Here is a 16,260-nt window from a genome sequence, read left to right on the forward strand (position 1 = left end):
ATCTGATTTTAAATCTTCGTAAGTTTCTAAAATCTAGCCTTTCTGCAGGTCTGAAAAATAAAGTTTGCCTTTACAATTTATTAACAGCTGCCTTCACATTTTCATGTTGAGGCTGTGGACTTGCTGTCTGCTTATTCACCCTGATGATGTTGCCTATAAAACCTGACAAGTGGCAACTTCAGTAATGAGTATTAACAGTAATGAGTATATAACAAAACATAGCCCTGACATAGATGAAATCTCTGTATTATAGATTTGAAAACTGAGGTACAGAGATTAAATATTTGCTCAGTATCCTTTGAAAAGCTGTAGCATAGACAGAATTTGATCTTTGCTCTGGAAAACCTCAGCCTAGTACTTGATAGCGACCTTTTTATCATCTTTTAGGTAAGATGCCAAAAATTCATGCAACGCTCCCTCTTCATTTGAAGAACGAAATATTAAGTAAACAGTAATGATTTAGTCTGCCTAACCTGAAACAACCCTGTAACCCTGAGATTTTATTGTGTAAGATGAAGACTTGGTTGATTTAAAACAGTTCCTGATATGTGATGACCTAGTCCTTATCTACTGTCCAGCTCACCATATGCAGAATACTCTTTTTTACAAGTTTAAAAAAGCACAACACTATTTCAAGTCAGGCAAATGATTGCATTGAATATTGGCCAAAGCAACAGATAAAATCAGCTATAAAAAAATCAAAAAACAGGTACTTTTGGTGGATTAAGGCAGGAGAAATAAGCCTAAAGCTTTCTAAAGTAAATGAAAAAATGATGCTTCATGTTCTTTAATCTCCCCTCCTCCCCTCGTCCCTTTGTGTAGCTATTTTATCCGTTCTGTTTAGGAGTCCTGCCCTGAATGCTTTTGCCAGTTGCATCACCTTTTAATGTTCCTTCTGTTCATTTGCAGCTACTTTGGAGCTGTAGCAGCTTTTATGTCACTCACCCAATATTTAGAATTTGTAGTTTCCTTAGATAATTGGCCATCTTGACAAGAAGAGTGACACAATCAGCTGTCAGATACTTTTCATTCCTGACTTCCATGCCAAAACTGACATGTGGATATTGGAATAATAATGTGTTATCTTAATTAGGTGTATCTTCATGATACATGCTTTATAACAGATAGAGCACATGAAACTACTGCAATGCCTTGCCAGGGTATCTTTGAAATGAGATTCCCTACTTAAGAGTTTTCTTCCTTAAATAAATAAAGAGTAAACGAACAATTGCAGAGTCCAAGTCTGAATCTTAGCACTTCCTGTTAAACCTCACAAAATAGTGCAAGAAACATGTTTGGTCTGCTTTCTAAAGCTTGATGATGTGATAGGAAGGATGTTGTATGTAACATCAAAGAATGATGTTGTTATACCTCTGAAGCCTGACTTCTGGAAGTCCAAGTGAAATAATGTATGCTCATTTTTCTCCATAACATGGCAGTTTTTAATAGGCTTGGATTCTTATCAGAAATGTTCCAACGATTTCCTTCATTGTGTTTGTGTGTGCTTTTTTCTTGACTATCCAAATTTCTCTCACACTTTTCTAAGTTTTGTTAAGTGACTCCCTGCTGGGTTTAGTTAAGAGCGGTGCTGAGCAAATTGCAAGCTGCCAAAACCAGCCAAGAAACCACTGGTGATGAACAAATGTTTCTGCTCTTTCAACTCATGGTGAATGTTACTGTTTCCTTAATTCCAGCATCATGTTCAAGTGGAAAATGGTGCAGTCTGGACAACAGACCTGAACAGTGTTTTGGACCTGAGCAAACAGTGTCTGGCTGAGGATCAGGGTGGATCATAACTTTCACACTTGCTGTCTATATATGTTAGGATTAAAGTCTTGGGAGTATTCCTGGCCCAGTGATCTTTCTTAAAGTAGACTTCTTGGAGCTGTGCATGATGATCTCAGAGCACAATTTAGATCTCTGTATTTATGTCTCTTAGTATGATTACAGACCTTTTTTGCAAAAGACTGTAGAATGTGAACCTTTAGAGAGTCTTGCAGAATGAAGTGCGTAATGCACAAAAGGTAATTCATAGGGAATGACTGGATTAGTTTCTTCTCCATACCCTCTGCTGCAGTGAATATATTGTGTTTTTATCCATTTCCTCTGAATATATTGTGGTTTTCTCCATATCCTCCTCCAAATGTAGTCTGAGTGGAAGAGGTCCTGCCTGTTGTAACATGCCTTATTAGTGTGTTCTCATCATTGTCCTCAGAACCAAGTCCATTCATTGTCTATGCTACATGTCCATATGATGGCATGCATGTGGTAGGAGGCTTAGGGAAGATCAGTGATTTTGCCAGGAGGGGAGATGTGAGCCCAGGGCAAAGTGTTTGCTCAGCCATTAGCTCTGCTGCAGATTATTTTAGTAATCTGAAAGAGATTTTATTAAAACCAAAGCTAGTCAGATATTAAATTAAGACAAATAAAGTTCCAATAGTTACGAAGAATACCCAATTCCTTCTTTGTCCTGTGAATGGGATGTGCTTTAAAGGTGGGAGCAGGTGACAGACTCCTAGTATTTCTGGCTGTGCCACTAATTTCCTTCAGAACTAATGTTTTTCCACAAGTTATACTCACACAGGCATACTTATTCATAAAAATTCCTTTGAGAACCTTAGATGAGAGACCAAAGCCATTGAAAAAATGCAGATTTCAAATTACACAGTGAAACAACTGACCATTTCAGGAGAAAGGGTCAGTTGTTCTTCTCTCCAACGTTAACTTGCGGGAGGTAGAAGTGATAGTTTTCTTCAAATGTGTGTTCCAGATCTGTACAAAAATGCAGAGGTAGATTCTCACAGAATATATTCCTTTAAATGGCATTTCATAATAAAGGACTTGAACCTAGCTCTTCCATATCCAGTCCCTAGGATCTTTTGGATCAGGCAGGCATGCTTTCTTAGAATCATAGTCATGGAATCATTAAAATGGCTAAAGATCTCAGTGTAAGCCCTGTGCTGTGGAGTGCTAATAACACCTTGAAGCACACTAATCTTTCCTAGGAGACATTTATGTTAAAACTAGTAAATCCCTATAACATGTTTTGGTTTGAATAAAACAGTATTTTTGGACACAGAAATACTCAGTTAAAAAATCCCCAGCTTATACTTGGTGTTCCAATCATAAAAGCCACTTGGTATGTTGTTTATATTTTTTCTGATGCCCTAATGAAGATTAGGTGTCTGCTCTCCTCTGAGTTCATCAAGCACATAATTTAGCAGTGTGTTGCACAACTTTGTACTGCTGTATTAACTCCTAGCTCCTAGCTGTAATCACGAAATAAGGCTAGCATGATGTTAAGTATGCTACAAACCAAAAAGATCTGTGGTAGTCTCCAAGGTATCTGTTTTCAAAATGTAAGTTAAAAGTTGAGAAGTGGATAGTATGAATGGTGTGTGTGTGTGTGTGTGTGTGTGTGTGAGTGTAGCAAACAAATACAAAGATAAAAATAACAATTTTATGTATCTTGCTTGTCAGGGCCTTATCTGTGTAATGCAGAAAGGTAGAACTCCGAAGAAAGGTTTGAAATTATAAATTAATTTATAAAAATATCAATTTTAACATTACTAAGTCAGTAATAATATTAGATGTCTTGATGAACTCTACAGTGCAGTACTGTGAGCGAAGGTTTCCCTGATGATTTAAAATAGGACATAGTATTTTGGCAGATCTTGTTTTAATGTAGCTGTTACTTAAGAAGGATGAGGGAAACAACAACAGTCTATCTACTTGCATCTAGATAATTGTATTTGCTTATTACAGGTATTGTCTTGTTGGGTGCAAACTACACAGCTCATGAGCTGGTCCTGCCAAGGACAAGGTCAAGGAGAGGTCAAGAAGAACACGTAGGATTGGTGATGTCTTTTAATCTAATATGCCAAACCTAAATCAGCAAACATCTGTGTGATGCTGCTATTGCTAATGGATGTTTAGGAAAGCCAAATGTGTAGTCAGCCCACTAACACTTTAGAATCAGAGAATATCTCAAGTTGGAAGGGACCCATAAGTAATGCTCCTGATGCAGCTTCATTCCATTTCCTTGTGTCCTACTGCTGGTCACCAGAGAGCAGATAAGCACTTCCCAGTCCGCTGCTGTCCTTTGGGAAGTTGTAGACTACAATGGGTCCGTCCCTTAGCCTTCCTTTCTCCAAGAACAAAAGAAGCAGCTTCAGCCACTGCCCTAGATCTTGTCCTTGAGGCCTTTTACCATACTGGTTGCCCTTCCCTGAACACACTCTAATAGTCTGATGTCCTTCTTATATCAGGAACCCAAACCTACGCACAGGACTTGTGGTGTCATCATACCTCTAATGCTAAAGCATTGTGTACTTGCTGTTTAAAATTTGCTCGTTATAATGAATGTAGTTGTCTGCTCTAACTTCAGGTTAAGGCTGTGCATACTGCTGGAGAAAAAGCACATCTCTGAACTGGAGACAAATGATGACTCTTTCTCCCCATCTCATCTGCTCTCCATGGGAAGGTAACCTCTCTTCTTTCAGTTCTTTCCTTGTTTAATAAGCAAATTTGGTTGATTTAGGATGAGTACTCCATGAATGAAGAGATTATGTAACATATGTGGTTGACATAAAGAAGGGATCAGGTTCAACTTAAATTTAAAAATGACTAGAGAACTTCCAGGGACGTATCTCACAAACTATAATGCCACTCAGAGTCTGGAAGTTGTGCAAGACTGCTGGTAAAGAATTTTTTTTCTCAGATAGGCCATTCCCCTCTTATCTTTCTTGACTTCTCTATGGATAGCAGAATTGTTATAATACTTAATTCACTATGGGATAGCACTTCTCTGAATGATGAGTGTTTATAAAAGCTTTCTAACTTGAAAAGCATCTAGCATTCTTCCCCTTGACAGATGACCAAAGGATTTTTAGGAATAGTAAACGTTAAGCGTAGTGGAAGAAAATTGTGAGTTTCTAAGGCAAAACTAGTAATGTAGTTTAAGGAATTTATACAGGCCCAACTGGGAAGTCATCATGTGTTACTGAAACTTGGTCTGCACATGGGAATGTGGCTGGCAAAATAATGTTAAGAAGGATCTGGGCAGTTATGTATGCTGAGGTGCCAATACTCAAATAGTTATTCCTATGGAAAATGGCTGAAGCTCAGCTGATGGCTGATACCAGTTTTGTTGCATATTTCTGCACTATGCTATCATGTAATTACCACTTAGTGTGTGAATTTTAACAGCATGAGAAACCTCACCCCAAGCCAATACAATTGACATTGTCTTAACAGAGATACAGTTACAGTAAAGGAAAACAAAAATTTGTAACCGAAGACTGCTCTAATTTCAATTGCTAATTTAAATCTTACTGGCAAAAGAATTTATAAAGTTTGGACAAGTTCTGCTGGTGTATCTCTGCTAGTATAGACCCCTTTTTGTTAGGAGTCAAATTGGGAGTCTTTTGAACCTCTAATGTGCTGCACAGAAGGAAAGAGAAATGCGTTCTTGCCTTTTCCAGATAAGAGTGGAGAAGCTGCCCAGTCTGTCGCGCCCAGCCATGCTGCTGAATCGCTACACTACAGATCCCTGGTATCAGCAACTCTTCATCAATCTGGTAAGACTGAAGCCAACTCTAAAAACAAACATTTCCTCCATGAACAATATGTTTGTTATATTTTCTCATTTGTTTATGATGGCTGTGTCAGCCGCACTGATTTACATAAACACTGCCAATCCTGGGACGTTACATTCTCAACAAAAGTAGCTGAGTACAAACAGCATTCCGAAGTTTTAATTCATATTGTATAAACATAACAGATGTTGATAAAATGAGCCAAAAAGAAAATACAACAAAGGAGACCATTTCAAGGGGGCTTTTGATTAAAATACATTCCAGATTGACAAAATGATACAATGTTAATGGAATAGATCATTTAAATGTCATTATTTGGCTCTTATAGTTCTATAAAGCAAATATAAAGCAACGCTTTTGAGATTTAAACTCCATTACAGTACAGTGCCTATACATCAACTTATAAATAAAACTATATTTCTTTTCCCTTTCCTTTTTTTTTAAACCCTGCTATGACATCGCCACATTTATTTCCTAAATACTGTACTAAAATACTGGGTCCAAAAGCAATAGTAAGTTTGGTATACATACAGAGTAGGGCCTAAAATAAATATATTATAAACAAAATAAATGCAGTTTCTGCCTCAGTGAATTTCCAGTCATTGAAACTGAGATGGGTGACACTGAGAAATCCAGGTCAGAGGCCTAATTCAGTTGGGTTTTCTTTAAACAGATATAAAATCTGCTCCTGTTAATTCATGTGTAAAGATGATGAGACTTCATTTGAGATCCATCTGGTCTAAATCCCTTGCTTTGAGAATAGTTAGAAGGATAGAAAATTTACAAAACCTGCAATGCTCCTAATATGCATTATCTAGTTTAGTTTGAGAGTTTTCTTTTAATAGATGGGAAAACTGCGGTGGAGGGAGGACACATGGTTTTCCAAAGTTCAAAAGGAGGTCATACATGGAAGTAGAAGTCAGCTCAAACTGAGGCCCAGTCCAGTGCTCATGCCTTTGGGCCACACAACTTCTTTATTATGGGAAACCCATAGAACTCAATTACACTTCATACTGATGTGATCCCTGAAGCAACAAAGTTTAGTATCCCTTTCAACAACTTGTTATTATCACTCATGAAAGCTCTTTTTCTGATAGCCACATAAATATCCATTGTAAATTTCCTCGGTGCAATGATTTTCTGCCGGTGGTGATTTCTACAGCAAAATTACATGCGGTATAGAAAGAGGAAACCTCTTTACTTTTAATTTGTTTTCTTCTTTATGTCTTTGAATGCCTGGTCTGTTCTGTAAATGAGAGAGGGAGAAGAGATGTGCCCTTCTATGCTGTGCACTTATTTATGTTGTTTTATCATGTTTTTGTTCCAATCTTCCTCTGTCTGGGGAAGTGTAGCATTGGGAAGCACAATACGCTTTCTTTGACAGAACTGGCCAAGTCACAGCAATAATACTGTAGAATTATGGGGAAAATAAAGTCTTAGTGAACAACTACATACTCTATATAGATCAGCTTGGTTGACAATAGTTCCTATCAAGAAACCACTAGAGCCCTGATAGTTTTCAGTCACCAGAGTTTAGTACTGGTAGGCCCACTTCTCACACCCATGAGATTGTTTCTCTTCCTCGCAGCCTGTGTTTCTATGTGAATTGATTTTTATAAGCGTGTACTACAAAATATTATAGAATGTCATAAATGGTTGTGTAATGAGATAGCAGCAATAAAAAAATATAAAACTTAATAAAAATTGGGGTCACTGGCTATTTTCAAGCAAATCTTGGACCAGAAAAGCCTTAGACTTAGAAAGTGGACCTCAACTTTGCTTTTCCAGTCTGTGAAATTTGAGTGCATTCCAGTCATAATAATTTATTTAGATTGAACTTTATTTACCAAAAAATAAAGTGATTCTTTTACTATGGTATTTCCTGATGTTTTAGGTATAATTGAGGATGTGGAGCAGGGAGAGAATCCATGTTCTTATTGGATCCTGTAGAACCTGCAGAACCAAGTGTTTGGAGTGATCAGCAGGAAGGACTTGATGCCTTTCCTGCTGGAGGAGAAGCTCAGGCTGGCTCCACAGAGCCCTGATGCCAATGAGCAGCCTCTGGATTCAAGGCCATGCATGCCTTCTTAGGCTTTGTCACTTGTTTTGGAGCCCATGTTCTTCTTCAGGAAAACATAATCAGAGCTTTTCCACTTGATTCCTTCCAGAGAAGACATGCTTAAAAGGTGTAGTATCTTGACATGAGATATTGTAGTCCCAGAGGTGTGTCCCTTCAGCTCCTTGGTGACTGCAAAATTCACTAATTTAAATGCTTGTGAGACAACATGAGAATTCACATGTTTACGGAAGACATGTAAAATAAGATGTGAAAGATGGATGTCAAGAATGCTTTTGTCATGCTGTGTCTATGTCTCGGAAAATATGATAACTATCAGCAGCAGCTATGTTGGCAACACCTTTCAGTGAAGACCAAATCTTCAGTCTCTGAGTATTTGCCTATTAAAAATGAAAATGTTTTAGATTTCCTCCAATGATTTTGATGTTTAAATTTGTTCTGTTAAATACCAGAGGGATTCCCACATTTTTGGACATTAAAACCAAACATGTATGAAGGAATCCACCACTATTAATGTTATAATGAATACCAAGGAAAACTAGTAATAATTTATTGGTTATAAAAACTTGCCAAAATTCCTGAAAGTGAATTTCTGGTATTTGAATCATGCAGCTCTGACTTTCCTGTAAGTCAAAGATTTGTTGGATGTTCTCTAGTTTTCCCTTTAGGAATTTGTCTTAAATATTAATAATGTTTCTGTAGCACCACAGAGAAAGTACAGCACTCTTCTTTTAAACTGAAGAGTCCAGTCAATGCATAATACTGGCAGCCCAGAAATGCTTAAAGTCACAAGAGACAAGCTCTTTAAATGGTCATTTAAAATATGTCATATGCAGGAAAAGAAATGCTCTGCAAATCATCCATCTAAGAGATATGAACATGAATGTTTATGTAGATCCTGTTATAGTTCGTAATCTTTTGTTCATTAGTACACTAGCAGGGTCATTGTCACTATTGAGCCATGCCTCACCTACCTGGAAAATGCCAAATTCTTCTTGAAGGAATTAGGGTTTGTGTGATAGCAGAATTATCTAGAAATCCCTAATGATTTCCTCGTAAGGCAGTGAGAATCTCTTCTCTTGATAATCAAATCTACTCTTAGGAACATGGTGTGACCTGTGCAGGGCTGAGAGTTGGACTCGATGAACCTTGTGGGTACCTTCCAACTGAACTTATTCTGTGGGACTCTGGGATTCTGAAATCTGAGTAACCTTGCCATGAATTTGCATTTTTGGTTCAAAGCCCATCGCTGATTTCCTTTTTCTTGATTTATTGAGTACACAGAGTATCACCTTTCTAAGACCTGAGTAATGTAATTTTGTTTTGCTTACCATGTCTTTGGCTAAATGACTCAGTACAAATTGTAGTTGGGGTGTAATTTCCAGAGTATGAGAGCTTGAGATAGCCAGGATAACAGTAACTTGTTACACAACTTTGAACTGCATACTGAAATGCTTGGCATATCGTTTACTCTGCCTTTAAATTTGTGAATGTGAATCCACCACAGGTACTGTGAAGAGTATATGTACAAAAGATGTTATAGGAATATAAACTATTTATAAGAATATTTTGGGCTGACTAGTTGTAAAAATCATAGTAGGGTTGTCTTTTTTTTCCGCCCCTTTTAGTACAAGTGTAATTTCTAAGCAAAAGTTCACACAATTTACATGGAACTTCTCATAACTGTGTTGGGTGGGGCATGGCATGCTGCATTTTTCCATACATTATGTATCTAGTTTCATTGCTAGATGAGGGTTTCTTTGGTTGGTTGGTTTGTTTTGGGTTTAGTTTTGGTTTTTTGTAATGTATATGTGTTTGTGAAGACACACAAAAGAGAATTCCTCCCAGGACAGAAAGGAGTCACTCCTTAATATTCTGGACTCCAGTGACAAACTCATTACATAATAATACATATAGGAAAGTGAAATATATACAGGAAAGTGAAAACAGATGAAAATGGTAGGATTTTTTTCATTAATATGTCATTCTCATGATCTTTCTATAGAACAGGTATTTAGGGAATCACAGTAACATGTAGTCATATCATTTGACTCTTGGACAAGATACTTTTTTCTTTTTGTCTGCTTTAGTGTATGGTAAATTTCTGCTATTTCTTCATACATTTTGAACTAAAAGCTAGATACAGCAAAGAGGCTATTTTATATAAGATACAGTTTATCAATTTTCACAATTTTTTAACCCAAACTTCAGTGACAAAGGGCTTCACAACAAAATTCAAGTATTTGGCATTATTTTTGGCTTTTACTACATATCTATGTTTCATCTCACTGTCGATGATGTTTTCCTAACAATTCTTTCTCTCTTAAACTGAAATGTATCTTAAAGCACAGGGAGACTGAACTTTAGATCTAGGATTGAAATACAGTTGTGCAAAATTCCCAATTCAATTAGGAACATTGCCTGCCCATTAGAAACACTAAATCATCTATGAACTACATATTCTTATGAGTGAATGTAAACTGTTGTGAGAAGCTTTTTCTAGCATGCAGCTTTAACGAATGGCTTTACAGGTATCCTACAATGTCCATTATGGAACATTGTGTTTTTCCTGTCATGTGATACTTACATACTTTAGAGTTAATTGCCCAGTGTTTTTAAACAGCCTGCTTTATCACACTGGAGAACCTTTCAACATTGTTTCACAACTGATTCCTTTTCACATTTTTTAAATGGGATTTTGTCCTTTAATCACATTTATTTGCTGACTATGAACAGAAAAACCTAAAGGAGGGAAAACAGATGAAGAAATTCTTTGTACCTACTTTATATAAAAATGATGATTTTAAGGATTTAGGGACTAGCATTGCTAAAGGTACTGGTAATATGATATGGTCTATCATACCTCAAGGCTCAGATAGCCTTGAGACAAAAATCTAAATGCTAATGGACATGTAGCTGTGCTCTGCAAGGGCAGCGCCTGGAAAATCACTGATGAGGAAGTGCTGCAAAATGTTACTGTTGTCTCTGCTGCCCCTTTTCACATAGCTTCAGCTAACAGAGCTGTCAGTGTACCACTGGTGATCATGAAATCACTTAATGAAATGAAGTGTAACCAGCTCTCTACTAAAATAGTGCTTAATTAAGTGTGACCATCAAGTGATGGGAACCATAGTAGTATACAAGGGAATGCTTGTTCATTCCTGAAAGGCCTATTAAAGCAAAAGGAAATATGTGATCAGCACAGTTGTCTGAATGTCTAACACGGTATGGCATGGGAATGCCAGCATCAGAGTTCAAACACATGAGGAGTTGCAAGCCAGAATTATTTACACTACATGATTGTAATCAATGCCTAGACACTTCTGAGGAGCCAAAGCAATGAAATGGTTCAGTAACTTGCAGTATCTCATTAAACTGGTGAATTTTGCTCGGCTGAGATCATAGATCATAGACTCAACATTCTGCCACTGAGGCTACTCCTTACTCCTTGACAGCAGAGAAATGGGGAAAACTTACCAGTTTCTGCATATTTTATTTTGAAGGGTTACAGAAAGGAATTTATATTTTTGTGCAGTTTATATTTGCAAAGACCTCTGTAGATATGAAGTACCACAGCTTCTGCTGTGGTGTTGCTATAATTGCCCCTCTTATCTATGCTGGAGCTGAGATGTGGGATATGAAGCAGCCTGCTGAGGACTGGAAAGTGAGTCTGTGGCAGAGCTAAAAGAACTTCAGACTCCTGACTTCTTTTCTTCTCAGTATTAATCTCTTTCTTGCAAAGTGAACCCAAAAGCTAGCACCAAGAGAAGGCATGGCAATCTGTGCGACTCCCATGTCCTCTCGCATTTTGGCTGTTTTGCCACACAGAAGTGTTTCTAGTGGGATAGGGCTGTCCCTGGTAAACAGAGCAAAGCCACCCATGCAGCAGGGAGGACTGTAAGGACTGCCCCTGCAGAGCAGGCACTGTAGTCCTGTCTAAGTTCTCTCTCTCCCATTGAGAATGCTTCTTGGAAGTCGCCCTAAGACATGCTGGGCCAGCACAGCAAAGGATGGCTTTCTGTGAAAGCATGAGATGTAAAAAATAAATAAACAAGAGTTGATATCTCTGGCATGTGTGAATATGTATAGATGTGAACATGTGCATATATGCAGGTTAAAAATGAACCCCTTTTTAACTATAATTTGTAATTTAGGAGACAGGCAAAGCACGGTCTCAAAGAATGAGGATACACATTTCCTTTGAGGAAAAGAAAAAAAAAAAAGAGGAGTAAACAAAATATGTGTATCTGGAGCTTGATTATCCTACAATTATACAGGCTACTACCTATAGAAACCTTTTTAATCCTTCAATGGTAAGCAGTAGGATAGAGATTAGTGTTGGTGCAAGTTAAGGGCTGAGAGCATGGCACAGAGGTATAACAGACAGAATCAAGAGAGCAGGGTCTCTTGGGGCCCAAGAGAGCAGGGTCTTGCAGGATATACAAATAAAAAGTATTACTTTTCTCATATGACTACCACAGCATAGAATATAAACATTGTTCACAAAAATGAGACGATATTTTTTAATCAGCCTGGGCAGGTTGTGTCTCTGACAAGGATCTTTCTTGCATCTTGTCTTTAAGGTAATGAATATCTGAAAACATCAGCTCTTTGAACCTAGAAAGCTGAGTTTTACAGAATCACTGAAGAACTTACATTAGAAGGGTCCTTTGGGGGTCATCTACTTTATCCCCCTGCTCCAAAGAGGTCCAGCTAGATCAGATAACTCAGGCTATTCAAGCCCTTTACACCCTCAAAGATAGAAAACCCACATCCCCTATTCCAGTATTTGACCATCTTCATGGTAAAAATTTTTTCTTATACTTAATTTGAATTTCTCATGCTACATCTCAAGTCCATTGCCTATCATTGGACACATGCAGGAGAATCTGACTCTGTCTTATCTGTAGCCTAAGGACAGGTAGTTTCCGCAGTCAGGTTTTCTCTGAGCCTTCTCTTCTCCAAGCTGAATTGAATTATCTCTCTAAACATCTCCTCATGCCTGTGCTCCAGCCCCCTGACCAGTCTGGTGGCCTGCTGCTGGATTTCCTCCAGTACGTCAATGTTTTTGCTGTACTGGAGACTTCTCTTCATCCACAAACTGACTTGTGGAAGGCATCATGCTAATCTTCTCTATCATTCAAGCTTTAGCATATATTCTGCCAACAAAAGCACGATTTCATTAGAAGATAAGCCAGAACATTCATTAGTTTGAAAGGAAGAAACATGGGCAAATGTAAGGTTTTTAACCTATTGCTACCTTCCCCTCTAGTAAGCAATGTGTTCTTATGTCCTGGTCTTTTTCTCAAAATTTTCAGTGGCTTCCTGCACTGACAGGAAGTCTTCACAATCCCCTCTCAGCATCCTGAGAGAAATTTACTGGCAACTTGGGTCCTTGGTTATGATGCCTTCTCTGTTTCCCAGAGCTCTCCTTTCTGTTTCTGCTGAAGGTTCCTACTCCTTGTGTATTTCACCACTCTGTCAAGATTTGTTCTTCACTCCAGAAATTTCTTCCCCAAGAAGTTGCTCAACTGCTCTTGGAAAAGCACAATTTCCTCCTCCTTCCCAAAGATGCCCCCTGAGTACAGCCACATTGTTGTCTGCTGTCTCCTGAAAGGAACATAATGTCTATTAGTACAGAGTAGTTTCAAATGAAGAAATTAAGAATTATACACTCAACATGTTAACAGAAACATCCACAACATTTTTATGAAAAGTTATTCATTAGGGTCTGGCTGTGATTTTGGAAATTACTCAGGGTGGTTTTATAACAGTTAAAACCCGTAAGGTGCTGTGTGTGAGGCTTTGGGGTTTGGACATATTTTTCCACGACTCTTTACATTTGTCAGCAAGAACATACAGCTCTTTTGACAGTAGGACTTGGGTGACTTGGGTGGGCAGATGGCTGCTGGATGCTGTAATAGGAGGTTGGCAGGACACAGAATGATAAACTTACTTGTCAACAGCCTTTCTGGCTTTCTCAGGACAGACTGAGCTTTGTACCTCGGCAACTTGTTTCCCATGTAGTTCCTGGTAATTTTTTTGGTATGGGTTAATTGATTTTGCATTTACTTGCTGCTTTTATTATGTCTGCCCAACATGGAACCCTTCTCAGCACAGAAGCTCATTTTGTATCTATTATTCCCTGCTTTTTTATGTTGCTTCCCTCAGCCAGAAAGAATTCTTCTTAAATTGTTTGCATGTTGGTGGCAACAGAGATGGAAGACCAAAGAAAATAAAGAAATGATCCACAGTAAATGTTGAAAATGGGATCCATCCAGTGTGTGGCATGGAAAATAAGGCTGCAAGCACCACTAGGGAGATCTCCAGTTGGGTGACCGCAGCACTGCAAGTCAGAAGAGTTTACAGAGCACCTCAAGAGGAAGCAGATCTATGGCTCCATCTGCATTTGGTAAGGCTCTTTCTCTGAAAAGCAAGCTACTGGCATAGGGGGAGGCCAGATCAAGGCAATCTGCAGTGCCTTTTTGGACCCCGTGTCTGCATTTCCCTTCTATGAGTCCAAATTATTGTGTAAGATTGGTGGTCGCCAAAGTTTCCCATGGCATGGATTTGGGATATTGCTGAGATAGGTGCATGGACCAGGTTGTTAAACTACTCTTGTATACTGCAGGCCAGATGCCTTTGATGTCCCACTGGTTCGTAGTTCATTTGTGGCTCTCTTCAGTATTCTGAGCATTTGCTCTTTCTCTCTCATACAGCACCTTTTTATTTCCTATTAGTTGTGTATTAGTTGCAATGCAGTTGTATTAACAGCATTTTTCCATGTTATTTTCTCTCCATATTTCTGCTCCCTTCCCCTTCCTCTTCCCCTTCCTCTTCCCTTCCTCTTCCCCTTTTGTTTTCTGTTGGACATTATTTCTTCACTTTTCCTACTGACTGCTTTGCATAAAAATACATTTATTTACAGAAATTCTGGAAATTTTGCTTGCTTTGCTTCACAGCCAAGATATTTGCATAGAAAATGAATCACTTTTTATCTCCCCTTGCTTTCCCTTGTTCCAAGGTAATTTTTCCAGACTAGTGCAAAGCTTTGAGTGCTCCTGTTCTTCTTTTTAAAACAGAGGGCTCTGAATTGCCATTGCCTGGCACACTGCAGGCATGGTCAGAGGGGTTGCATTTCTTGCTCATTCACTGGGCTCAGAATACATCTTGTTAAGGCTACTCAAGGCAAGCTCATAGCTTGCTGGGGGTGAGACATACCCCAGCGAATGTCACCTTTTTTATTAGAGTTTTGTAGACGAATTAAGCTGAGTAGAGCTGCATAAAAGGTCTCTGCAGAAATAAACAGAACAGATCAGGAGCTAAGTGCAGTTTTCCCACGTGATTTATATATTTTAAGATTAGGCCTGGCATTTTGCAAAATGCTGTTTGAAGTTGTTAATTAGGTTTGCCTGAACAGACCAAAACAGACACAACTAATTGGTTAAGATTATAGCTATAACATTATGACCTCTCGCAGTGAAATCTTTCAATGTATGTTCTTGTTTAGGTCTGTTCTTCTGTGTTTTTTTTTGAGGAGGCAGATAAAACTGCACCATATCACTGAGATAGTGAGGAATACTTTGGGGAGTATTATCCCTATCTCAAATCCGCTGTTATTTATGGGAGGTTTCTTTACTGAATACCTGTCTTCAGTCTACTTCTATTTTTGACAGGAGGAGCACTACCAGGTAACTTACACCTGTCTTTATTTTACTTCTGTTTTTGACAGGAGGAACCCTAACAGGTGACTTTTCAACTTTTTATGAATAAAGCCCAGTAGGCTTTTTACAGCATCAGTAAGTACAAAGTATTTTAATCAAGTCTCATAGTCCATGCAGTTACTGGCAAACCTGATTCATTTTATGAATAATTTTACTTGGACCTTAGTGAGAAAAATGTTCTTATTAACAGTATGAGCAACAAATTTCCAGACAAAAACATGGAGGAGGGAGAATATGTATAGACACAGTCTGGGGGGGGATGTGACTTCATCGCACTTCACACGATAAGAGGGTTCACTTAGAGCTGGTAACGGGATGGAGACTTGAAAGGCCAGGCTACAGGAAATGGGGATGGTGAGTCAGGAAATGGCAGCCTTCCCTCCGAGTCATCCTTGAACCACTGCCCTAGTGTGCTCAGAGTGGGAACTGGATTAGTAGAGATGCTGTTCCTTCAGAAGAGATTTCAAACTTGGGTCATGACCATTTGGTGTTGTCAAGTGTTACGTGCAGTTTGTCCTTAAGAGCATGGATTTCAACTCCCCCATCTGCTCTGATCCTAAGCATGGGTGGCTGCCTGTGCTCTGTAGCTGTCCCTCTCAGTCAGTGGCAGATATCCCATGCCTCCTGCCAGGCCTGGCTCTCTGTCCTGGTGCTGCAAGGCCTGTTATGCACCCACCTTGCTTCTTGTCTAAGTCACTGCATGGCAGGTGACCCAGAGGTGTCTTGCACAGCTGCTAAATAGCTGCATTTTTCTGCTAAATACACATTACTCTGTAAGACTTGATCGGCTTACCAGAAGCAGCAGAGCAATCTGTTAGGAGGCCAATGGCAGTATTTGGTGCTTGCAGGGGCGCTCATTAGA

General features: G+C 38.7%; 1 pseudogene; it reads left to right on the plus strand.

The window, feature by feature from the left end:
• The window catches only part of LOC118694526 (chloride channel protein B-like), a 78,144-nt pseudogene extending 70,389 nt beyond the window's left edge, over positions 1-7,755 (plus strand).
• Positions 7,756-16,260: the final 8,505 nt, after the last annotated feature.

The sequence above is a fragment of the Molothrus ater genome, chromosome 1, assembly GCF_012460135.2.
Source record: "Molothrus ater isolate BHLD 08-10-18 breed brown headed cowbird chromosome 1, BPBGC_Mater_1.1, whole genome shotgun sequence".
Lineage (NCBI taxonomy): Eukaryota > Metazoa > Chordata > Aves > Passeriformes > Icteridae > Molothrus > Molothrus ater.